Below are 25,693 nucleotides of genomic sequence, written 5' to 3'. Positions count from 1 at the left end.
TCCCAACTCACTATGGTCCAGTTTTCTTTTCACTGACTCCTTTCTGCTTAGCCAACACATAAACGGGTACCAACGAAGTGGCAGAAGGCACAGTAAATCTCTTAGGCTCCTATATCCCTTGTGTGTGTGGCGGGGGTAACACCAGAGAAAAAGCCCGAGAGTTCTTGGGACACCCCCATACTATCTCTCGCTTTCCCGCCTAAACACTGAGGGGGCGGGGCCCGAAGCCGGGGCGGGGCGGGTTACTTCCTTGGCCCCGCCTCACTCCTTTTCCTCCATGCCCCTCCCACACGCATTTCGCCACGATCCCGACAGGCCCAGCGGCTAGGAGAGTCACGTGAGGCTGGGCGGTGAAGGTGGAGGCTTGTCTCAGCTGTTTCCCCGTCTCTATGGTTTTCCGAGGTAGGCGGTTTTGACGCAGAAGTCCTGGAGCGCGAACGTGGACGGGTGAGTCCTGGGCTCTGAAGGGTGTGAAGAGACAGCCATTCAGGGCAGGCAAAATGGAAGTGGGAGGGGGAAAGCGAAACAACTTTAGGGACCTGATCTCCCGGGCCAGCCGTTTGTTCGTTCTGGAATCAGGCGACCTGTCAGGTCAGGCGGAGAGATAGCTGTCGTTCCCCAGTGCGCTCGGTTTAGGGACTTGAGAGGACTCCTTGTCCTGTCTGCTTCCCGTCCTCCGCTTTACTTCACCCAGTTCCTTCGCAGTGTCCCGGGAGAACTTCCAGTGCTGAGTTCCTAGCGGCTGCGTTCACTTGGGCGCCGACGTCCCCTTGCCCCACGGGCGACCGGGAGACACAGGTAGACTTGATTGGTGTCCCTGGGATTTGTGGATGTGGTTGGAAGTGGGTGGGGGAGTTTACAGTTAGATCTCTGATGGGGAGAAGTATTAATTGTTGAAACGGTAAACGAAGTGGAAAAAGCAACGGAGACCCGAAGGAGCAAAACAAAGTGCAGGCTTCTTGGGCTGTTCAGTTTTTATCTTTCCAGGGCTTTTCCGTCCTCATTCTCTCTCAAGTTTCCTTCTCACCATCCATCCCATCCTGACCCACCATACGATGTTTTGAGAATGAGCCAGGTGTTACTGACTCTATGTGAATGTTGGGAGAAGAGTTAAAGCAGACTTCTTTAAGTTGCTATGTCTGTAATCTTAATGTTTATGGTTTCTTTACCCTCTCTTTCAAATGCCTAAAAAATATTGTAGGTATTTGTAAATATAAGTAGAATAACCATTTTATAGCCAAGAGACTAGAATAAAATATTTTATTCTCTCTGTGATACCTGGAAAGATCCATTCTCTTTCTGTTATTTTATAAATAGATGTGTTTATACTGTTTTTTGGGGTGGATTCCTGAATATACCTTTCTTTATGATAAATCATCTCTTCAGGTCATGTGTGCAAGTGATCTGGCAGCAGAAGAAAGGAGTTTGCAGATTAAGTGAAACAATTTGGGGTTGATAGCTGTAGGAGAGTTTAGGTTTCATTGAACCATATGACAAATTAGTAAAATGTCAGCATTTTGAGACAGGTGTTGGCCAGGATAACCAACCTGCTGTCTTTCTGGTGTTGGACAAGGTAATGAACTTGTTGAATATTGTCTAACCTAAAAACTTTTTAGAACCTACTGCCACTTGTCTGTGAGGTGGCTCTGGCCTCTAGCTACTCTTTATTGTCGCCCTTCATAAATCCTTGATTACCTCTTCCACTTAAGAACATCACTCTGGCCACCTAATTATGTCAAGAAAGTGTCATTAACACTTAAGTGCCCTTAATGAAGATTATAAAGCACAAAGTAATGCTGACAAAAAGTGAAGATTCAGGAGTGGGTTGTGTGCCTGGGGAGGGACGGATAAAAAGAGTGATAGAAACTAATCAAAACGAAAGAAGCAAGAGAATAAAAGCATGTCTTGCTATCTTCCTTTATAATCTAGAGAATATTTACTATATTCAGTAGGTTTTTTTACATTCTCAAGGGGTGAATCATGAGACTGACTTTCCTATACTGTCTTAAGAATGAAACAATGGTATGTCCCTTAATGCAATATTATGTAAAATAATTATAACCAATTTTTTTTTAATTGGAGAACAGTGTGTTTCTCCAGGGCCCATCAGCTCCAAGTGGTTGGCCTTCAATCTAGTTGTGGAGGGTGTAGCTCAGCTCTAGGTCCAGTCGCTGTTTTCAATCTTAGTTGTAGTCCTCCGTCCCATGCAGGAATTGAACCAGCAACCCTGTTGTTGAGAGCTCGCGCTCTAATCAAGTGAGCCATCTGAAAGATTTAACTGACCCTTCAAATCTTATATTACTTAGTACTATAGGACTAAAATAATGATAAAATTATTAAACCTAATTTGGCCACTTTTAATCTTTAATTTTACCTCGAGTAATTTTTACAATGGCTGCAGCACTTACTGAACATTAAACCATTTTTCCATATAGAGTTGTTTAATATATCCCTTTTAAAGAGAACCAGTTTTTAAAAAAATTAAATCACAACTCTTTCCCCCACTCAAAAAATAGCTTGCTTTTGTGCCAAGGAAAAAGGTTTTAAATAGATGTTCTACTCATGTTTGTAAATTATGAGAAAATTGTTAGTGCTTTTAAGACAATAAATATTGATACCTGAGCATATTTGAGAGGAAAATACAGGGGCAGTATTTTTAAATGTTTTATTTCCTATTATAAAAGTAATAGGTGTTTATTTTGGAAAAATGGAAAAAATTATAAAAATATAACATTGAAAATTGAAATCCTAATTTATGTTTTCCCCTGCAAGCACCAGGTAATCACTAGTTTCTTTGAATATTTGGGAATCAGTGTAACGAAGTAAAGCATCTAGAGTCAGACTCAGAGAAAGATGGTACTAATAGATCTAGGCTTATATCCTACAACTTCAGAAACCCCAGAAGAGAGCAAACTTACTTCCTTTCCTCTATATTTCCAGCAAACTACTGGGTACGTAGGAGTCTCATTGGCCTGATTTGGGTCATAGCCCATCCTAGCGGCAACCTCTGTGGCTAGAGTGATGGAATGCTTGTGTAACCTGGATTGTATTTTGTTCCTACCCTGGAGTGTGGTACAGGGAGTGCATACAGTTTCAAACCATATGAATTAGGGTAGGGAGCACATAATTCCTAAAGGAAAATTGAGATAGCATTTCCTTTAGAAGGGAGAATGGTAGCTGGACAGGCAAAAACAATAGATGTACCCTAAAATAATTTTACATGTAATTTTTTCCTTTTCCAATATAAATTAATTGTATTTTACAGTTTGTATGTTGATTTTTCTTTTTTAATGTCTATTATTTTATTAATTTATAGAACTTAAATTTAAACTCTTTAAGTACAGATATTTGTACTCTTGTTACATGTATAGTACCGTTGCTCTGGAGTAGTCAGATATTATAACTTTAGGTATTTTGTATATTTGGCGAGTTTGTTGAAATTGAGTATTGATAATATTTTTATTATTGTGGGTGAACTTGATTAATAAATTGCAGTTTATAAGTAGTAAATAAAATTTTTAAATATTTAAGTATATGTAGCTAATATGATTAAATGCTTGATTCTTTTATTTATTTTTGTGTTTAAAAATCTGTTAGCTTAGAAACCACTTCATTTTGTTCATTATATGAAAAATAAATCACTATAATTGGCATTAATTGTTGTCATTGGGTATTAACTTTATAGTTAACATTAATGCCTGGTTCTGTATCTTTATGGATTATTCTGATGATTCATTATATTTTTAGAGAAAATATAATTGAAGCAACATTGTTTACTCCACTGTCTTGTCTTTGTTTAAAAGAAATATTAACGGCTCAATTCAATGGATATTGCAACTTTAATTACTAACATTGGTGGCACAGACTTTAGTGGAAACAGATCTATATTCTAAAACCCAAATCCATTGCTTTTGGGTGTTGAGCAAGTTACTTAATCTCTCTGAACTTGAGTTTATCCCATTTGGAAAATGGAAATGATGATACCTATCTCATAGGAGTCTTGTGAGGATTCACTTAATACATGGCAAATGTCTTGGATATAGTATGTTCTTATTAAATGTAATTGTTATTAATAACAATAACAAAAAACAATGTCTCAAGATTTTATTTTCCCAGTTTCAGAATGTTTAGCCATGGGGATTTAAAAATATTTAGGAACCTAAGAAGTTAACTATATTGTTCTTCATTCAGTTTGTCTTGATTTTAGCAGGTTTTTAAATTCCATATTGCATATATAGCAATAAACTAGAAAACTGCTTGAACAAAGTCATTCTTAGTCGACTGCCCAAGTATTTGAAGATTGCCTAATTTAAGTATGATAACTGTCATGCTGGGGGAACGTATTGAGAGAATTTTACACAAACTCTGAGCCCAGTGAAGCTTAATATTAGATAGAAGGAATAGTACATTCCTCCACTATTCCATTGTATGTATAAACCATATTTTGTTTATCCATTCATCTGTTGATACACACTTGAATTGCTTTCACCCTTTTGGCTATTGTGAATAATGCTGCTATGGAGCATGAGTGTTTTTAAAAACTTGTTTGCTAGTTAATTTTTCCACTATTAAGCATTCCCAAGTTATTTCTGCAGCATAAGTATGATGAGAAGAGAATTAAAGAGTCACTAGATCTGGTTTCTGTTTCCAACTTTGCTACTGACCAGTTTTGTGATCTTGATGAAGTTGCTTAAAGTGCCGTCCTCTCTGGCCTGTTTCCCGTCATGTTGAAAATTTCTAAGGACTCTTAGAGCTCTAATATTCTACTATATTGTTTCCTTTTTTTCTTTATATTTTATCTCAGTGTCTTGAGGATATTGGGGCAGAACATGTACTGAATGTATCTTTTGTCAAAAATGTGTGTATCTTTTCTTTTTAAACAACAAAAACCTGTGTCTTCCTAACACATTGACCCCCTCCCCAACTTTTCTGTGGGAACAGGAACTTTTCTTTTTGTTCTGAAAAATATAATTCTTCCTTTTGTATAATAAAATAGAAATAGGAAAAAAAGTAGTGTGTTATGTTGTGTGGCATATTCTCCGTTTGTCCCTCTATTTTCAGTCTTTACCCTTTCCCATCCTGCTTTATGCCCCAGGAAGTCCACGTTTGTGGACTACACATTACAGGCTCCATTCCCTCTGGTATTCGGTAGGGTTTAGCCAGTGACAGAAGATGGGACGGGAGTGAAGTGTGATTATATATATATATATATATATATATATATATATATATATATATATATATATGTATATTTGGCTTTGTTGGTTGGTAATAGTTACAGTCTGCTGAAGGCCACACAGCTCTTATCAGGCAGCTCTCTCCCAAAGTTCCAGCTACAACTGACTGTGAGTTCTGGTAACTAATACCTTCCCTGGCCCATTAAGGCCTAGTGGCTTCCCATGTTATGTCCAGGCTGCTTCACTGTCCCTTGTTGGTTTCTGTTAACACTGTCCACATCTTTGTAAACAGACCCTTTATTAAATTTTCCCTGATTACACCATCCTTGGTAGTTTCTATCTTTTGTAATTTTAAATTTCAGATAAATGAATGAATTGCCATATTCCTCATAGTAAGCTTTTTTTGGACTAGTTTTTTACAATTGTGGTAAAATATACATAACATAAAATTTGCCATTTAAATCACTTTTAAGTGTGCCATTCACTGGCATTAAATCCATTCACATTGTTGTGCAACCATTGCCACTACCATTTCTAAGACTTTTGCATCATGCCAAACAGAAACTCTACCCATTAAACAATAACTTCCCATTCCCTCCTCCCTCTAGCCCCTGCTAACCTCTATTCTATTTTCTATCTGTGTGACTTTCCCTATTCTGGATACCTATGTAAATGGAGTAATACAATTTTATCCTTTTGTGTCTGACTTAGTTTACCTAGCATAATGTCTTCATACTTCATCTACGTTGTAGGATGTAGCAGAATTTCATTCCTTTTTAAGGCTGAATAAGATTCCATTGTATGTACCTATCACATTTTTTAATCCAATTTTCTGTTGATGGACATTTGGGCCATTCCTACCGTTTGGCTATTGTGAATAATGCTGCTATGAACACTGGTGTACAAATATCTGCTTGACTCCTTACTTTCAATTCTTTTGGCTATATACCTAGGAGTGGAATTGCTGGATCATATGGTAATTCTGTTTAACTGTTTTCTATAGTGGCAATACTATTTTATATTGCCACCAGCTGTGCCCAAGGGTTCGCTATCTCCACATTTTCTTCAACACTTGTTATTTTCTGTTTTTTTGATAATAGCTATCCTAATGGGTGTGAAGTGGTAGCTCATTGTGGTTTTGGTTTGCGTTTCCATAATATGGTGAGCATATTTTCATGGGCTTATTGGCCATTTGTATATCTTCCTTGGAGACATGTCCATTCAAGTCCTTTGCCCATTTTTTGAATTGGGATTTTGTTGTTGTTGGACTACATAGTTTTTTAATCAACATACAAGATTTCTTGGCAAAGTGATTCCACAGATTTGAAATGCTATTTAGGTTAGAAGAAAAGGACCAAACATGTTCATTTCCTTGACTAAAATAGCAAGGAGAGATAATAGATACATTTATGACGAGAATCTTACTTCGCATTTTAATTCAATGTTTGTAATAAAAGTGTTATATATAAAATATATTAGGTGTTATATATTTATGTAATATTTTAGTGAAATTTATATTACATAACAATTTTTATTTGAATTATCACCATCAGCAGTGTCCTCTTCTATTACCTTACAAACAATTATTCGTAATTTACTGTGTGATAGGCACTGTGCTCATTTTTCCCAACCATTTCTCATTTAATCCTTTTCATAGTCATTTGCAGTAAGTATTATTATCCCTGTTTTATGGAAGCACAAAATTGCCAAGTCAGGAATCACAGGAGACTGACTTCAAAATTAATGGCCAGTAAGCGGTCAAGTTAGTAAGGTATCTAGAATTAATTAACGAGATTATCTTGAGTAAGACACTTAACTTTCTGGGCCTCCATTTAACCCCAAATTATACAACAACAATGCAAACTTACCTACATGTTCAGTAGAGCTTTAATTTGTGATGTTCTAATTTTGGCTTTAATTAAGTCCTAAAATTTAAAACAACATCTTCATTTAAGCAATGGAAAATATTTATTTAAAAGTACCTGGGTAAGATGTCCAGTCAAGATGGCGAAGTAGGTAAAACCATGCTTGTATCCTCTCACGACCACATCAAAATTACAACTAAACTATCCTGTTTCCCTGAAAATAAGTCCGAGTCTTATATTAACTCCAAAAGACACATTAGAATGTATGTTCAGGGGATGTCATCCTGAAAAATCATGCTAGAGCTTATTTTCCAGTTAGATCTTATTTTCGGGGAAACATGGTACAAAATACCATCATTGAGATTCACTTAAAGTCTAGCTGAACAGAAATCCTACAACTAAGGACATACAAAAGAAGCCACATTACGACTGGTAGGAGGTGCGGAGCCATGAAACCGGCTGGTTCCACAGCCGTGTGTGGCAGTTAAAAATAGGGAGGGATGTCTTGGCTTCAGAGGTGCCCTCTGAGGAGTGAGGGGTCCCAGCTCCACACCAAGCTCCCCAGCCCAGGGTTCTAGTGCCAGGAAGAGAAATCTCTACAACTGTCAGCTGTGAAAACCAGCGGAGATTGTAGCTGAGTGAGATAGAAGGTGACTGGTGTTTCAGGCATTCCGCTTAAAGGGCCCATACATGAACTCACTCTCTGAGCTCTATCACTGAGGCAGTAGCTCAAAAGGTGCCAGGGATATATGGGGAAGAACTGAATTGTCTGGATTCAGGACAAAGGCTGGAGGGGCAGCTTTCTTCCACACATAAGTGCTGGAAGAATCAATTGTTCCTTTGTTGAGCCCTCCCCCTACCTGGTATGCATGAGCAGGTGCCATATATGAGTCATCCACCTGGCTAACACCCGGTTGGCCCTGTCCTGGTGATTCCCTGAGACCCTGCACCATGTGACTTCCAGGTGCACTCAAGCCAATTCCAGTGGCTTTTCCATACAAATGGCCTATCTTGGCTCATGCTGTGAAATTTCCTAAAACCTCTCAAAGGTTCACAAACCCTAAACAAGCAGCATCTGACCTTGGTATCTCTTGCTGAGCAGCCCCAAGCCAGGCACTAGTGGCTGCTCCAAGTCAGGCACTAGTTGTCCTTAGTTTTGCTGCTTGGCCTTTCCCAAGCACCTCCAAGTCCAGCACGAGTGGCTGACATCTGTGGATTGCCTTGTGGCTCATGCCAGGTAGCCCTGGGCACGGCACAGGCTGCAGCTAAACTTGGCCTGCAGCAAGGCCACTCCCAGGAGGTCCCAAGGCTGGCATGCTTCAGAGCTAGCCAGAGCACCACCCGGCTGCCTTTGTGGTCAACACACTCAAAGGACAGTTTGGGCAGGCACCAGAGCCCCGCAAAGCAAATTCTGCTCCATAGTGTCAGCCCCTGCACAACAGCTTTTCCACTTTAGTAAAGGCCAGTCCTCATAACCATTCAGCCCAAAGGTCAATCTCTCCTATTGACATGTTATCAACAACCAAGACTCAACTACAACATGAGGGCACCCAACTCAGGTGACCAGGGAGACTGCACCACTGGGCCCCACAGGATGCCTACTACATAAGGCCACTCTACCAAGACCAGGAGACATAGCAACCCTCTCTAACACATAGAAACAAGCAAGGGAGGCAGCCAACCAAAATGAGGAGAGAAAGAAACATGTCTCAAATGAAAACAGGACAAAGCTCCAGAAAAAAGAACTAAACAAAATGGAGACAAGCAATCTACCAGACACAGAGTTCAAAACACTGGTTATAAGGATGCTCAATGATCTCAGGGAGAGCTTCAACAATGAGATAAGAAACATAAAAATGGAGATAGAAAACATAAAAAAAAAACAGGAATGGAGAATGCAATAACTGAAATGAAGAATATATTAGAGACACTCAACAGTAGATTAGATGAAGCAGAGGATTGATCTGGAAGACAGGATAGCAGGAAACACCCATTGGGAACATCAAAAAGAAGGGGGGGGAATGAGAACAGTTTAAGGGCTTCTGGGACAACATTAAGTGTACCAGAAGAAAGAGAGAGTAATAAATTGAAAATCTATTTGAAGAAATAATGACAAAAAACTTCCCTGACCTGGTGAAGAAAATAGACATACAAGCTCAGAAACCTCAGTCCCAAACAAAATTAACCCAAAGAATCCCACACCAATACACACCATAATTAAAATGCCAAAGGTTAAAACACAAAGAAAATTTTAAAAGCGGCACAAGATAAGCAGTTAATTACCTACAGGGGAGCTCCCATAAGACTGTCAGTTGATTTCTCAACAGAAACTTTGCAGGCCAGAAAGGATTGGCATGAAAGATTGAAAGTGATTTAAAAAAGAAGAAAAGGGGGAAAAAAAGCAAGGATCTACAACCAAGATTACGCTATCCAGCAAAGTTATCATTTAGAATTGAAGGAAAGATAAAGAACTTCCCTGTCAAGAAAAAGCTAAAGGAGTTTAACACCAAACCAATATTATAATAAATGTTAAAAAGGCTTCTTTAAGAAGAACAAAACAAAAAAGGTAAAACATATGAATAACTATGTATCTATCAACAATTACTTTAAATGTAAGTGAATTAAATTCTCCAATCAAAAGACAAAGGGTGGCTGAATGGATAAGAAAACAAGACTTTTACCTATTTTGCCTACAAGAGACTCACTTCAGATCGCATGATACACACAAACTGAAAATAAAGGGATGGAAAAAGATAGTTCATGAAAATGGAAACAAACAAAAAGCTACTGTAGCAATACTTGTACTGGACAAAATAGACTTTCAGGTACACAAAGGCTATAACAAGAGACAAAGAAGGACCCAGTAATCCCACTTATGGGTATTTATACAAAGAAATGCAAAGCACTACTTTGAAGGGACATGTGCATCCATGTTTATTGCAACAGTATTTATAGTAGCTAAGATATGGAGGTAACCTGGATATCCATCAGTGGGTGAATGGATAAAGAAGAAGTAGTACAAATATACAATGGGATATTACTCAGCCATAAAAAAAACAATGAAATCTTTCCATCTGCAGCAACATAGATGGACTTAGAAGGTATTATGCTGAGTAGAGTAAGACAGTGAAAGACAAATGCCATATGATTTCAACTACATGTGGAATCGAAACAACGAGATAAACAGAACGGAAACAAACTCATAGATACATAGAACATTTTGATGGTTGTCAAATGGGAGGAGAGTTGGAGGATGGGTAAAAAAGGAGAAGAAGGGATTAAGAGTACAAATTGGTAGTTACAGAGTAGTTGTGGTGACCTAAAGTATAGCACCAGGAATATAGTCAATATTGTAATAATTATGTATGGTGTCAGATGGGTACTAGAATTATTGAGGTGATCATTTTGTAAGTTATATAAATGTCTAATCACTATGTTGTACACCTGAAACCAATGTAATATTGTATGTCAACTGTAAATGAAAAATAAAATTATTAATAAAAAAGGGAAAGAAATACCTGAGTAAATAGAATTTGGAGTACAGACTTAAAAGGCCAGAAAATATCCTGTGAAATATATTGCTGTCAACCTGGCAGGTTTTTTTCTAGAGAGAACATAAATATAGCCATATTTTTATAAAATAGTATCTATAAAGATGTTTGATGCTATGAAGGCTAAAAAAATATTCTGCTGTAATTATGTATGTAGAAGGAGAGTTTCTTTGGCAGAAATGTATATTATTCTTATAGGTTGGCCTATAATACTAATGAATTCTTTGCTGTTGAAGGAGACTGAGTAACATGTTTTGGACCCACAGTTGAGTTCTGACATGGAATTATTATGTTTTAATACAGGTACCCCATTTTCCATATCTGAAAATTTAATATAGTACAAACAAGAGAGCACTTATTCATTGGAACACTTATAAAATACAGAGTTCTCTGTAAATGAAAGGTGACCATTCTTACTAAATAATGATTGCTTCATTCTGTCTTCACATATCATTTCTATATCACAGTAGGATTTAGATGTTTTCATTTAATAGGGAAGCCCATAAAGTATTCTAAGTCTGTTCTACAGTTGTTCAATGTTTTATGTTTTTTAAGAATTTACTCTTTCTATGGTCATTCTGAGACTTTTTAGGCTAAGTCAACCAGTATTTTTGCTATACATTTCCATGTTAAAGCTTTATGAACAAAGCAAACAGACTTAGCAATGAATGAATTAGCTGATTAACAAATTACAAACCAGAATACAGTTGTAAGTTTACATAGGCCATTCAGGTTTATTCAGTTGTATGATTAGATTAACTCAACCTAACATGGTTAAATGATTGGCCTTTTTTTTTTTTTGGCCTTGAACTCTTTGAGTTCAAAGTAATTATTTTAAGCTATTATGGAAATTAACATTTAAGAGCTTTAGGACCACACATGATAAACATATTATTCATGTAATGTATTATTGTCAACCAGTACATTACATATTTGAATTCTGGCTTGAAAATTTTGGAGGCTGGAGAAGTACATTTTCACTTTTGCTAATAGCTATACTAATGTGTGTGAAGTGGTGTCTCATTGTGGGTTTGATTTGCCTTTCCCTAATGACTTACGATGTTGAACATGTTTTCATGCACTTATTGGCCATTTGTATATCTTTTTTTGGAGAAATGTCTATCCATGTCCTTTGCCCATTTTTAAATTGGATTTTTCTTTTTTGGTTAAGATTCAGGAAGTCTTTCTATATTTTGGATATTAATCCCTTATCAGTTATATGATTTGCAAATATTTTCTCCCCTCTGTGGGTTGTCTTTTCATTCTCTTGATACTGCCCTTTGATGAACAAAAGTTTTTTATTTTGACAAAGTCTATTTATTTTTTCTTTTGTTGCCTGTGCTTTTGGTGTCCATTGCCAAATCTAATGTTATAAAGATTTCCTCCTATGTTTTCTTCTAAGAGTTTTCCAGTTTTAGCTCTTATGTTTAGATCTATGCTCAATTTTGAGTTAATTTTTGAATGTGATACAAGGTAAGAGTCCAACTTCATTCTTTTGCATGTGGACATACAGTTTTCCCAGCACCATTTGTTGAAAATAAATCCTTTCACCATTGAATGGTCTTGGCACCCTAGCTGAAAATCAATTGACCATATATGTGAAGCTTTATTTCTGGGCTCTCTATTTTATTCCATTGAACCCCATATATCTGTCTTTATGCTAGTGCCACACAGTTTTGATTGCTATAGTTTTGTAGTAAATTTGGAAATCAGCAAGTGGGAATCCTCCAGCTTTGTTCTTTTCCAGTATTGTTTTGGCTATTTGGGCTCCCTTGAGATTCTATGTGAATTTTTAAAAACTACTGTTTTTTTAAGAGTCATTATAAGTTCACAAAATGGGGGAGATACAATTATATTTGCAAAATTGAGGGGGAGATACAGAGGTTTCCCATATAGCCTCTGTCCTCATGCATAACCTTCCCCGTTATCAACATGCCACACCAAAGAGGTACAGTTGTTACAACTGATGAACCTACTGAAACATCATCATCACCTGAAGTCCATAGTTTACATAATAGTTAACTCTTGGTGTTGTACAGTCTATGGATTTATACAAATGTATAATAACATATATCCATCATATGGTATCATACAGAGTATTTTTACTGCCCTAAAAATTATCAGTGCTCCTCCATTCATCCCTCTCCCTCCCCCGATCCTTGGCAACCTCTGATTTTTTTTTTCTGTCTCCATAGTTTTACCTTTTCCAGAATGTCATTGTAGTTGGAATCAATAACATGTAACCATTTCAGGTTGGCTTCTTTCACATAATATGCATTTAAGTTTCCCTCATTTCTTTTTATGAATTGATAGTTCATTTTTTTTAAGTGTTGAATAATATTCCATTGTTTGGGTGTATATCATTTTATTAATCCATTCACCTACAGAAGGATATCTTGGTTGCTTCCCAGTTTGGGCAACCTGCTATAAATATCTGTATGCAGTTTTTTTGTGTGGATGTAAGTTTTCAACTTCTTTGGGTAAATACTACCAGGAAGTGCAATTGCTGAATCATGTGGTAAGAATGTGTTTGGTTTTGTAAGAAACCACCAAACTGTCTTCCAAAGTGGCTGTACCGTTGTGCATTCCTATCAACAATGAATGAGAGTTCCTGTTGTTCTATGTCCTTTGCAATATTTGGTATTATCAGTGTTTTAGATTTTGGCCATTGTAATAGGTGTGTATTGGTGTCTCATTTCTTTAATTTGCATTTTCCTGATGATATATGATGTGCAGCGTCTTTTTCACATGCTTATTAGCCATCTGTATATCTTTGGTGAGATGTCAATTCCACATGAATTTTAGGATGGATTTTTGGGATTGTTTTAAATGCTAGATGTTGAGTTTTTAATAAACTTTTTTTGTTGTTCTTTAATAGAACAAATGACATTCATCTCCATCTCCTAATTCTCTTCCTTATCTCCATTAAGGAAATCTTTCAGTCCCTGTTCACCCAAATTTTTTCGTTTACTGCCATTTAACACCAGTGTTTTAATGTTTTGATTTTGAAAATTTTTTATTCATGAAGGCTATTTAATGTTGTCATGGATAAATGTCTATTATATTGCTTGCCCATGTTTTTTCTTGTTAAAGGTAACAAAGCAAGAATTACAGGTGTATAGAAAGATGAATCCATGGGATTTAATCGAGAGATTAAAGATTTTGGAGAGGATAATGAAATCTGTCATGCTTTCTCACATGGTCTTATAAGGTGATAGCAAGGGGTCACTTGTTGAAGTTACTGGGCAAGTAAATTGAAGGTGGAAGAAAAAATAACTATTTAAATGTCTTGCTTACACCTTAAATGTCAACTTCAGAATCAGGGATTTCTACTACCTTTAATATTTGAAGTTTTATAAAAAATGAAGAGAATGAGGAAGCTTCATTGTACCATGTGATTGATAAAGTAATTAAAATGGTGTTGAAAATATTTGAGACAACAAAGATCATAGAGTTGGAAGGTAGCTTGGTTTTTAATCTCAACTTAGTTACTTATCAGGAAAATTATACGATCTGATTTACATTTTTATAACAGGTTTCTTGAGATACAACTCACATACCATATAATTCACTTATTTAAAGTATACAACTCAGTGGCTTTTAGTACATTCACAGAGGTGTGTAACCATCACCAGATTCAATTTAGGACATTTTCATTATCCCAAAAAGAACTTTACCCTTTAGCACTCACTCTTCATCTCCTCCCAACTTTCCCCTTGCCTACCAGTCTAATTTCTGTCCCTGTAGACCTGCCGATTGAGTTTCTGGTTTGCATTTATGAAAGATTACTCTGGCTAATGTAAAGAATGAAGCAAGGAGTTCACTTAGGAGACGACTGTAGAAATCCAATCTTGATAGAATGGTACTATGGACTTGGCTGTTAACAGTTGAGGTAGAGTGCAATTTATAGATGAGCATATTTAGAAAACTGACTTTTTTTTTTTTAAAAAAAATAGCTTTAAAGTGATTTTTTTGATAGAATATTTGATTTATGTGCAGAAATTGTACAAAATAATGATTTTATTCTTAATAAAAGGCTTCAGATGCTACAAGGAAGGCAGGAAAAGCTTCACATGAAGTCTGTGAGGAAATGTTTATTAGTGGAATATGTATTGGGTTTTCAAACCTCTGAAGCTTACAGTGTAATATGGCTTCACCCAGTTCCTGTCGGATTGGGCCTGCTTTTGAGAAAAGCTAAAGTGAACTGTTTACTAGTTTTACTTCCCAGTAGATGAGACTATGTAACTTGTATATTTAGGGTTTTATTTTTTAGTTTTTGACTTACCTATATGTTTTTAATATATTTGTTCATATTGCCCAATATGTTTTTTTAAATTATTATTATTAGGTTTAGGTGTGCAAAGCAACATAATATTATATAGCTGTTACAATACCATTGACTATCTTCCTCATGCTATACTCCACATCCCGTGACTACATGTATATATATATTTAATTATAGTTGACATACAATATTGTTCTACTTCAGCTTCAGGTGTACAGCACATTGGGCAGCATCTACACAGTCTATGAAGTGATCCCCCTGATAAGTCCAGTGCCCATGTGGTACCTTACATAATCTTTACAACATTGTTAGTTATTTTCCCTGTACTGGATTTCATATCCCCATGACAATATTGTGTCTACTGATTTGCACTTTCTGATCCCTTCACCTTCTCCCCCATTCCTTCCCCCCTCCTATCTAACAACCAACAGTGGTGGTTTTTTTTTCTGTATCTCTGAGTCTATTTCTGTTTTGTTTGCTCATTCATTCTGTTCTTTAGATTCCACATATCAGTGAGATCATATGGTATTTGTCTTTCTCAGTCTGTCTTATATCACTTAGCATAATATTCTCAAGGTCCATCCATGTTGTTGCAAATGGTAAGATTTCATTCTTTTTTATGGCTGAGTAATATTCCATGTTTCCCATTTCTTTATCCAGTCATCTGTCGATGGACATTTCTGTTGTTCCCATATCTTGGCTATTGTGAATAGCGCTGCAATAAATGTAGGGGTGCATATATTTTTTCGAATTAGTGTTTTGGATTTCTTTGGCTAGATACCCAGGAGTGGAATTGCTGGGTCATAAGGTAGTTCTATTTTCCATTTTTTGAGGTACCTCCATACTGTTTTTCCATAGTGCCGGCACCAAGGGTTCCCTTTTCTCCACATTCTCGCCAACACTTGTTGTTTGTTAATTTATTGATGATAGCGATTCTGACAAGAGTGAAGTGGTATTGCATTGTAGTTTTTATTTGTATTTCTCTAATGATTAGGACATTGATCATTTTTTCATTTGTCTGTTGGCTGTCTGTATATCCTCTTTAGAGACATGTCTCTTTATGTCCTCTGCCCATTTTTTTTTTTTTTTTTTTTTTTTTAATGCATTGGTAATTTTTTTTTTTGGAAGGGGAACAGGACTTTATTGGGGAACAATGGTCAAATTGTTGTCCTTTCAATCTTAGTTGTGGGGGGTTCTGTTCAGCTTCAAGTTGTTGTTCTTTCAGTCTTAGTTGTGGAGGGCGCAGCTCAGCTCCAGGTCCAGTTGCCGTTGCTAGTTGCAGGGGGCACAGCCCACCATCCCTTGCGGGAGTCGAACCGGCAACCATATGGTTGAGAGGACAAGCTCCAACCAACTGAGCCATCCGGGAGCTCAGCGGCAGCTCAGCTCAAGGTGCCGTGTTCAATTTTAGTTGCAGGGGGCGCTGCCCACCATCCCTTGCGGGAGTCGAGGAATTGAACTGGCAACCTTGTGGTTGAGAGCCCGCGCTCCAACCAACTGAGCCATCCCGGAGGCAGCTCAGCTCAAGGTGCCTTGTTCAATCTTAGTTGCAGGGGGCAGAGCCCACCATCCCTTGCGGGACTCGAGGAATTGAACTGGCAACCTTGTGGTTGAGAGCCCACTGGCCCATGTGGGAATCGAACCGGCAGCCTTCGGAGTTAGGAGCACGGAGCTCTAACCGCCTGAGCCACCGGGCCGGCCCCTCTGCCCATTTTTTAATAGGATTGGGTTTTGTTGTTGTTGTTTTGTTTTTGGTATTGAGTTGTATGAGTTTTTTAATAAATTTTGGATATTAACCCCTTATCAGATGTGTCATTGGCAAATATCTTCTCCCACTCGGTAGGATGACTTTTTGTTTTATTGATGGTTTCCTTTGCTGTGAAAAAACTTTTTAGTTTGATGTCGTCCCACATGTTTATTTTTTCTCTTGCTTTCCTTGCCCAAGGAGGTATATCAGTAAAAATATTACTAAGGGTAATTTCTGTGAATTTACTTCCTATACTTTCTTCTAGGAGTTTTATTGTTTCAGGTCTTGCATTTAAGTATTTAATCCATTTTGCATTTATTCTTGTATATGGCATAAGAAGGTGGTCCAGTTTCATGTTTTTGCATGTATCTGTCCAGTTTTCCCAGCACCATTTATTAAATAAACTGTCTTTACCCCAATGTAAATACTTGCTTCTATTGTCATAGATTAAATGACCATATAAGCATGGATTTATTTCTGGGCTCTTTATTCTGTTCCATTGATCTATGCATCTATTTTTACCATGTTTCCCCAAAAATGAGACCTAGACAGACAATCAGCTCTAATGCGTCTTTTGGAGCAAAAATTAATGTAAGACTCAGATTATATTATATTATATTATATTATATTATATTATATTATATTATATTATATTATATTATTCCTAGTCTTATAGTAAAATAAGACCAGGTCTTATATTAATTTTTGCTCCAAAAGATGCATTAGACCTGATTGTCTGGCTAGGTTTTATTTTCAGGGAAGCACAGTATGCCGATGCCATGCTCTTTTGATTACTATAGCCTTGTAGTATGATTTGATGTCCGGTAGCATGGTACCTCTCGCTTTGTTCTTATTTCTCAAGGTTGCTGTGGCTATTTGGGGTCTTTTATGGTTCCATATAAATTTTAGGATTATTTGTTCTAGTTCTGTGAAAAATGTCATTGGTAATTTGATAGGGAGTGCATTGAATTTATATATTGTCTTAGGTAGTGTGGACATTTTAACTATATTAATTCTCCCTATCCACTAGCATGAGATATGTTTCCATTTATTGGTGTCTTCTTTAATTTCTCTCTTCAATGTCTTATAAGTTTCTGAGTACAGCTCTTCCTTAGTTAAATTTAGTCCTAAGTATATTATTGGTTTTGAGGTCATTGTAAATGGGATTGTTTTGTTAATTTCTCCTTCTGGATAGTTTGTTATTGGTGTATAAAAATGCAACTGGTTTCTGAATATTAATTTTGTATCCTGCTACTTTACTGAATTCATTTATCAGTTCTAGTAGTTTTTTGGTGGAATCATTGGGGTTCTGTATATATAGTATGATGTCATCTGCATATAATGACAATTTTACTTCCTCCTTTCCAATTTTTTATTTCTTTTTCTTGCCTGATTGCTGTGGCTAGAACTTCCAGTACTATGCTGAATAAAAGTGGTGAAAGTGGGCATCCTTGTCTTGTTCCTGTTATCTTAAGGGGAATGGTTTTAGCTGTTCCCCATTGAGTATGATGTTAGCTGTAGGTTCATATGTTTCATTTTAATGATTGATATCATTTACACTTTTTGGCTTAAGCAAGGTAGAACTGTCATTCAGGGTCAAAATAACATTTATGATTAAGAAATACATAAAAATTGCCCCACATGTACAACTCTGGAAATAATTTATATAATAGTTTTCTAAGTGACAACTACCTTTTTATTTATAATGATTTTTTTAAAAGGGCTCTCTAGACTTAGATAGACGTGGGTTCCAATCTGGCCTGGACCTTTTATTCTGTGTTCTTAGAGCTACTTATCCTTTCCTCAGTGCATTTTCATCACCTGAAATGGATAGAAGTAGAGAATTTAAACAAATTACCATGGGAGAAACTGAAACATTTTGTAGAGAACTACCCTTCAAAGAAAAAAGAAGTGATAAATGATTTAACTGGTGCACTAGTTAAACAAATAGATTATTTTCATACTGTTTTAAACTTCCCAGAGCTTAGCAAGAGAATCAGCACTTTAGTACATTATTTAACTTTTAATTTAAGCAAAACTTGACAGAGGTGAGAAAAATAGGCTACAATCTATAGTTAATATAGATGTAGAAATCTTAAATGAAATAGTCAGAATTTTAAATTCATATTTTAAAGATTGTATACAATAAAATTGACTTATCTTTTTGCTGTGCATTTCTGTGAGTTTTAATACATGTATAGCTTTGTGTGACCATCCTCACAGTCAGGATACAAAGTTTCACCCCCAAAATCTCGGTGTGGTTCCTTTGTAGTCAAACCCTCTCCCTACCAGTAACTTCTGGCAATCTGATCTGTTCTCCATCACTAAAAGTAAAACTGTAGTTATAGTTTTAGTTTTACTTTTCCAGAATGTCACATGAAAGTATGTAACCTTTTGAAACTGGCTTCTTTCAGCAGCAGCATAATACCTTTCAGATTCCTGTTGAAAATGTCCATAATTTGTTCCTGATTGACTGATTGATTGATTGATTGATTGATTGCTGAGTGGTATTCCATTATATGGATGTACTAGAGTTTTTCCATTCAACTGTTGAAAGTCATTTATTTCCAGTTTTGGTGATTATGAAAAAACTGCTATGAACTTTCAGGTACAGGTTTTTGTGTGAACGCAAGTTTTCATTTCTAGAGTAAAAACTTAGGAATACACCATCTGGCCTTCCTACCGACAATGTGTTTCAGTTGCTCTGCATCTTTGGTATTATCAGGTATTGTTGGTTTTAGTATTGTGTTTGTTTTTGTTTTGTTTTGGGTTTTTTTCAGACATTTTAATAGATATGTAGTGGTATATAATTGTAGTTTTCATTTTCATTTTTCTAATAGCTGAAAATGTTGAGCATCTTTTCCTGTGTTTATTTGTCGCTTATATATCTTCTTTGATGAAGTATCTATTCAAATCTTTCACCCATTCTTTGATTGGGTTGTTTGTATATACTCTATTATGATTAGAGACCTAAATTTGTAGGCTCATCTCTAGGGCAGTGGTAGTACTGGCACTATGCCAGCGCCCAAAAGTCTGAGAAAGGGAAACCCTTCTTTCTGACCAAAGGCACTTGGTCTCAAGAATTTGAGGAAATTGCTATTACTTTTTTCTTTTCTATCCTCTAGCACAGTGGTTTTCAGCAAGGCCTGATTTTTGCCTCCCACGAAACATTTGGCAATGTGTGAAGACATTTTTGTTCTTCAAATGGAAAGGGGGTGCTACTTGTTACTAGTAGCACCAACCCAGGTAAAGGGAAAAGAAACTGAGTTAGAGGACAAAAGAGAAATAAATAGATGTGGACCTGAAGGGCTTCGGGAATTTGGGGCTTCTGAGAAGTTTTGGGAGGTGACATGATATTTTTTTGAATCTTTGGTCTTTTCGTCACAGAATCACAAAATGTTAGATAGAAAAGAATCTAGGAGTCCATGTAACCTGATTCCCCCAATTTTATAAGTAAGAACACTGAGACCAGATGGTATCCAGGGTTTAAATTTGGATAATTGGGATCTAAATTTAAGACTTCTAAGTCCAATGAACTTTGCTGTTTTACACATCATTGCTCCCTTTTCTCTTTTTGTGTTTAGGAATACTTTCTATTTACAGGAAGGCCAAGGTGAGACCTCTATGCTAGGGAAAGGTGAAGAGAGGCATTTAGATTACCGTCTATGTTAGCTTGCCAAGCAGAAGCTTTGTATGGGAAAAAAGACTGAACATTTGTGTTTTCTTTATACCGTGACTTAGAAACCTGACCATGGATGATGGAACTGGAAACTCCATTCTTAGGATATATTAATAGCTCTCTTTTGTCTTGAGAACTGTCAGTGAAGCTAAAAGTGCTTTGGAATGACTTGCAGTCTTAAGGTATGAATAGCAGAAGAGGAAAAAAAAAAACAACAAGGAAAAAAGAAAGAGGGAATAGGGTTGCGTTTCATGGGGCTGGTAGAATGCTCCGAAACAATTGTTTCAGATTCTAACCTATTTACAAATAAATTTTAAGGTGGTATTACTTTAATTTCAATTTTAGGAGTTTACTATTTTCAAATCTAGTCAAAATTCTGGCCTTTTCTCATAACCACCCTTAGGATTTTAGTATACTCATTTTCTGATTTAGTATACTCATTTTCTCTTGTAGTGATTAAATACATATCAGGAAAATATTAATGGTTATTCTCTGTTTATGGATACATTTGATTAAACTGCTCTGTAGAGTTTAGCAGAGGTAGCTTAAGAAGATATTTTGATAGATGAAGTTGACGTAGTTTCTTTACTAGTCTTACCCAATGTTAAACATATGTTTTTATTTTGTTAGCTCCTCTTTTGTCTGTGTAAAATAGGGATGTGATGACTAATCGTATTACTTACTCTTAGTGCTGCAAGTTAGTTCTGGTTAGTTTTCCATATCTAACAGTTTTTCTCAACCAGAGTTCCTCATCTGAACCACAGAGCAAAATAAATTATTTCTGTGATTATTTTCTCAATTTTATTCGTATTGACACAAAACCGCTACCATTCTAAAGGTGTAGGAGAAAAGTTAATTCATTGCCTAATGGGTGTTTTCATTCTCTCATGGAACACCTGCTGAGAAAAGCTGCAAGAGTTCAGTAACTCTGCACCATTGCTGCATAGGGATAAAGTAGGTTGTAGTTGATGAAAGTGCAAGTAAGAAGGACTGTGATCATTTTTTTCTGTTTCTCCCTGTTTAGAGAAATACTCTGAGGAGTCATAGGCGTAACTGAGTATTTTCTCAAAGAATATGAAAAGAGTAGTCATTGTGATTGAATCTAAGCACATGATGTTTACAAATAGATAATGCCTTATAGTAGGAAATACTTTTTAAACTTAGTAGGCTCATCTTTGAATTTCATCTTTGAATTTCATCAGTGTCTTTGAAGAACAAAAGATTTTAATTTTGATGTAATCCAATTTATTGTCTTTTTCTTTTATAGTTTGTTCATTTTGCCTTCATAGTTTTTGTGTTGTAGTCAAGAAATGTTTGCCAAAAGTGAGGCAAATAATTTCTTATATAAGATTTATTTTATAGTTTTAGGTTTTACATTTAAGTATATGATCCATTTCAAGTAAATTTTTATATATGGTTTGTGGTCAAGGTTCATATTCTTTGCACATGGTTATCCAGTTGTTCTTGCACCATTTGTTGAAGAGTGGGTATTGAATTTCGAAGTCTTTTTCAGCATCTATGAGGATGATCATACGATTTTTACTTATATCCATTAATGAAGTATATGGTATTAACAATATTCCTAATTTTGAAGAAACCTTGCATTCCTGGAATACATCCCGCTTTGTTACGGTCTTTGTTTTGTAAATGTAATATTAGATTCTGTTTGCTAATATTTTATGTTTGCATCAATATTAATGAGTGACTTTGCTGTGCAGTTTTTTTGGTACTGTATTTGTCAGAGTTAGATATCAATGTTATACTTTGGGATTGTGAAGTTTTTGCTTCATTTTAAATGCGTTTGGACTACTTTTATCTTTTGAAGGTTTGTTAGAATTTCCTTCTGAAGCCATGTGGGCCTTAGGCTTGTTTTATGGAGTAGTTCAGTAATGACTTTCTCTATGTTAACCTGCCTGTTTAAGCTTTAGAACCCTAATGAGGTCAATTTTGTTCATCTTTGTTTCCCTTAGGTAATTTCTGCTTTACTGAGGTTTTCACATTTATTTGCATAGAGATCTGCAAAGTAGTCTCTTAATATTTAAAATTTCTTTTGTTTCAAAGGTTATTTCCCCATTTGTATATTTGTGCTCTTTCCCCCTTTTTCTTGTTAGCTAATTGTTTATTATTTTATAAAAAATAATTTTTAACTTATTAATTAGGCTTACTGCGTTTCTCTTATTTATCTCACTTAAATATATGTGCTTGTATCTTAATTCTTTTTTTGTACCATCTTTTGCTTTATTATATTGCTATTTTTATGGTTTTTTTCTTTTTCTTTTTTTAGCCTGGAATTTAATTCATTTATTTTCTTTCAGTTGTAACTGATGAAAGTATTAAGTTTCTATGCATTTTCCTCTGATCACTATTTAAAATGTATCAAGTAGATCCTGATAGTATCTTCATTATCATTTTTAAAGTAAATTTTTTTTCAAATTGAGATATAATTGACATAATATTAGTTTTGGGTGTACAACATAATGAGTTGATATTTGTGTATGTATTGCAAAATGAGGTTTTAGAAAATTTTATTGTCATCATTGTTTCTGTAGATTCCAGATTCCTGGATGGTTTGTTTGTTTTTGTTTTAAACAAACTGTTTCTTTGGTTGATTTATTTTTTCTTTTCCTTCTCCACACTTTGTTTTTCAGTACAGCTAACTGAAAGGGAAAATTGCCAGTCTTCACTTCTTCCTTCAGCAGGCATAAGTTTCAGGTTTTATTATTGCAGTAAAAGGGCTCTATGGTGTGTGTGTGTATGCGTGTGTGTGTGTGTGTGTGTGTGTGTGTGTGTGTGTGTGTTGAGAAAGTGAACCATGGACGTAGCTGATGGATGAAGGAATGTTTCAGAGTGTCAGAAAGTTGAGTCCTATAAGATATTGACGTGCTTTTCCATAGCATCTTCATTTAGCACTAATATGTACGAAAGTTCTGTGTTGAGCCTAACATTTCTGTGAGGTGATTCTTGTTCCTACAGAATCATGTTTACTGTTAGAGACTTGTGTAACTTAAATTAATTTTACATTCTCACCCAGATCATTTAAAATACCTAACTCTGTTCTCTGCTGAACAGAGTTAGCTGAAGTGTGAACTTTCCTCATTTATTCTGTCAGTAATGTCACTTTGAGGTATGAAAGTGTATCTTTTCTAGACATGAACGTTAATCTCGACTGTATTTTGGCAGTCGTCCTGGTGTCTTCAATGCAGAACTTTCAATCTGATTCATTTCATCAAAAGATATGTATGGGGATGTTTCAAAAATTATTTGGCATAATTAAAGCCTAAGATATTGTTGCAGTTTTAGAAGTACCGTAGTTGTGTAGTAAAAATTATATTTTCCGTAGCTTATTCCATTCCTCAGCTTATTCTATTCCTCAGATAAAATGACAAAGCAAAAAAATGACAAAGTCTTCTAAGATAATGCATTCAGCCAAACTCTTTTGTAAAGAATGCTTAGCTTTTTCCTACCCTAAGTAAATCTTCTTCTTTGGAGCCTTTCTTGAGCCCTTTCTACTTTCTAACCTAAGGTAATATTTCATTTTGAATTCTTGTTAATATGTTCTTGTAGCTCTTTCCTGCTTTGCATTGTTGTTATTTCAATAGTTGTTTTGTGCTCACTACCAAATTATAAGATATTTGTGGGTAGACTGTATCTTGTTCATTTTTGTGCCTCTTGCAATGCCCTCACAATACCTTGCTCAATAATGACTTGAATGAAATAATGGCAGTTGGACATTTTGGATTATGTGCAGTTTGCTTAAACCAATGAGGCTAATGTAGGATGTTATATCATTAATAACCACTCAGGATGGCTTTCTTCTAACAAAAAATACAAAATACTTTTACATTTTGTTTTTCTGAAATGAACTCTTAAAACCAGAAAGGACTTAAAAAAATAAGTACCGCCTGTGCTCTGTATCTCCTAGAATACAGTCTCAGGTAAGGCTTTTACTAGTCACATAGTTGGCTAGTAGTAGAGCTAGAAAGAGAACCTAAGTTTCCTGTATCTACTCTAGTGAAACCGAACAGTAACAGTTGTTACTGCTGTTAGTGATAACTTCAAATTCATTCATTGGCACTGAGGAGACTAAGAAGCCTAAAAGAAGTTGACAGGTACATGTTCAAATGATTTCATAGAAAAGGTACTATAATAGTGGTGCAGAATGTTAATTCTACAGGAATTCAGAGGAAGAAATCAAGAATGATAATGATTTTACGTAACTTTTATGGATGGGGTAGAATTTTATTTGAACCTTAAGGAAGGGCTGGTCCAGGGAATAGTACAGAAATAGTTTGTCATGTTAAGACATTTGGAAACAGTGATAAAATCAAGCCAGAAACTTGACTATCCTCAATTACAGTCTAATAGCCTATCTATTGTATTTATTATATATATTCACCCTATTTATAATTATTTAGCATTATTCAACTTACAATATTTCTATTTAAATCAATACATATGTGAATGTGTTTAATGCCCAAAGTATTGTGTTAGGCTTTGTGTATTGTGTTAGACTCAGTACTCATGTTTCAGCTTTTGTGCAGATACCTAAGCACGGTTTAGTGAGTTCTATGGGTATATAAACTATGAACATGAAATTAATTGTGAAACTATGTTTGTTGTAATAATTCTTATAGTCTGCACAAGGAATAACTTGGCCGACTAATCTGAAGCTACTTAAATCTGTTCTCAGAAGTCCATATATCTTAAATACAGCAATAGCAGATACTCATTTCTTTTCTATTCTGTGTTCATGGCAACTATTGTTTTCATATATTGCACATGTTTTGGGGATAACACACACCCTTTGCAGAGAAGCATTGCAAATATCAGTGAAATAAATACACTTGTTTATGTTTACATGCTGCCTAGTGTTTACTTAATAAGTTGTTCTAGGTTGTAGCTTTAGTAAAGCAGATTAAGGAAAAGTATATCCATCTGTATTGTGAAACACTGAAGTACTCATGTCATTATACTGTAGTAGAATTGGACGTACTGTGATTTTTAATATGGATATTTGACATACTATTTACCATTGTAATTCATTCAGAATTTCAATTTTCATTCTTTTTTTCTGTTTTCAAAAGGGTAAATATGATGGCAGAATGATGTGTAATCTTTTTTTCCAGTGGTGTGTGAAGATGAAACACTTCTGGGATATTTTTGAAAATTTTGTTGCTGTTTAAATTAAATCATTCTTTTCAATAATATAATGACTAGATAATCAACTCAAGTATTTTGAAAGTATAACCAGTCATTAGAACGAAAAACAGTGGATGAAAAAAAATCTTCCCAGTCAGCTCTGGTGGAGCTCAGTCAAATAGAATTGGAAAAGTATTGAAACGGTTCAGACTGAAAGTTTTAGACTTTTTGGTTGTTTAATAAAAAACAT

General features: G+C 35.7%; 1 protein-coding gene across 2 annotated transcripts in view; it reads left to right on the top strand.

Annotated features, from left to right (window-relative positions):
* The first annotated feature begins 313 nt into the window (after window positions 1-313).
* The window catches only part of MICU1 (mitochondrial calcium uptake 1), a 181,278-nt gene continuing 155,898 nt past the window's right edge, over window positions 314-25,693 (top strand). Inside the window, exon 1 of one of the 2 annotated variants that reach the window (XM_019745859.3) lies at window positions 314-447. The gene's annotated coding sequence lies outside the window, so the exon portion shown is untranslated. Of the gene's footprint in view, window positions 448-549; window positions 799-25,693 lie in introns of those variants that run through there. The other variant, XM_074339573.2, reaches the window with a different exon arrangement.

This window comes from Rhinolophus sinicus, chromosome 15, assembly GCF_057876585.1.
Source record: "Rhinolophus sinicus isolate RSI-liver-muscle chromosome 15, RSI-T2T, whole genome shotgun sequence".
Lineage (NCBI taxonomy): Eukaryota > Metazoa > Chordata > Mammalia > Chiroptera > Rhinolophidae > Rhinolophus > Rhinolophus sinicus.
The sequence above is the reverse complement of the archived record's forward strand: the minus strand, read 5'-3'. Positions and strand labels throughout refer to the sequence as shown.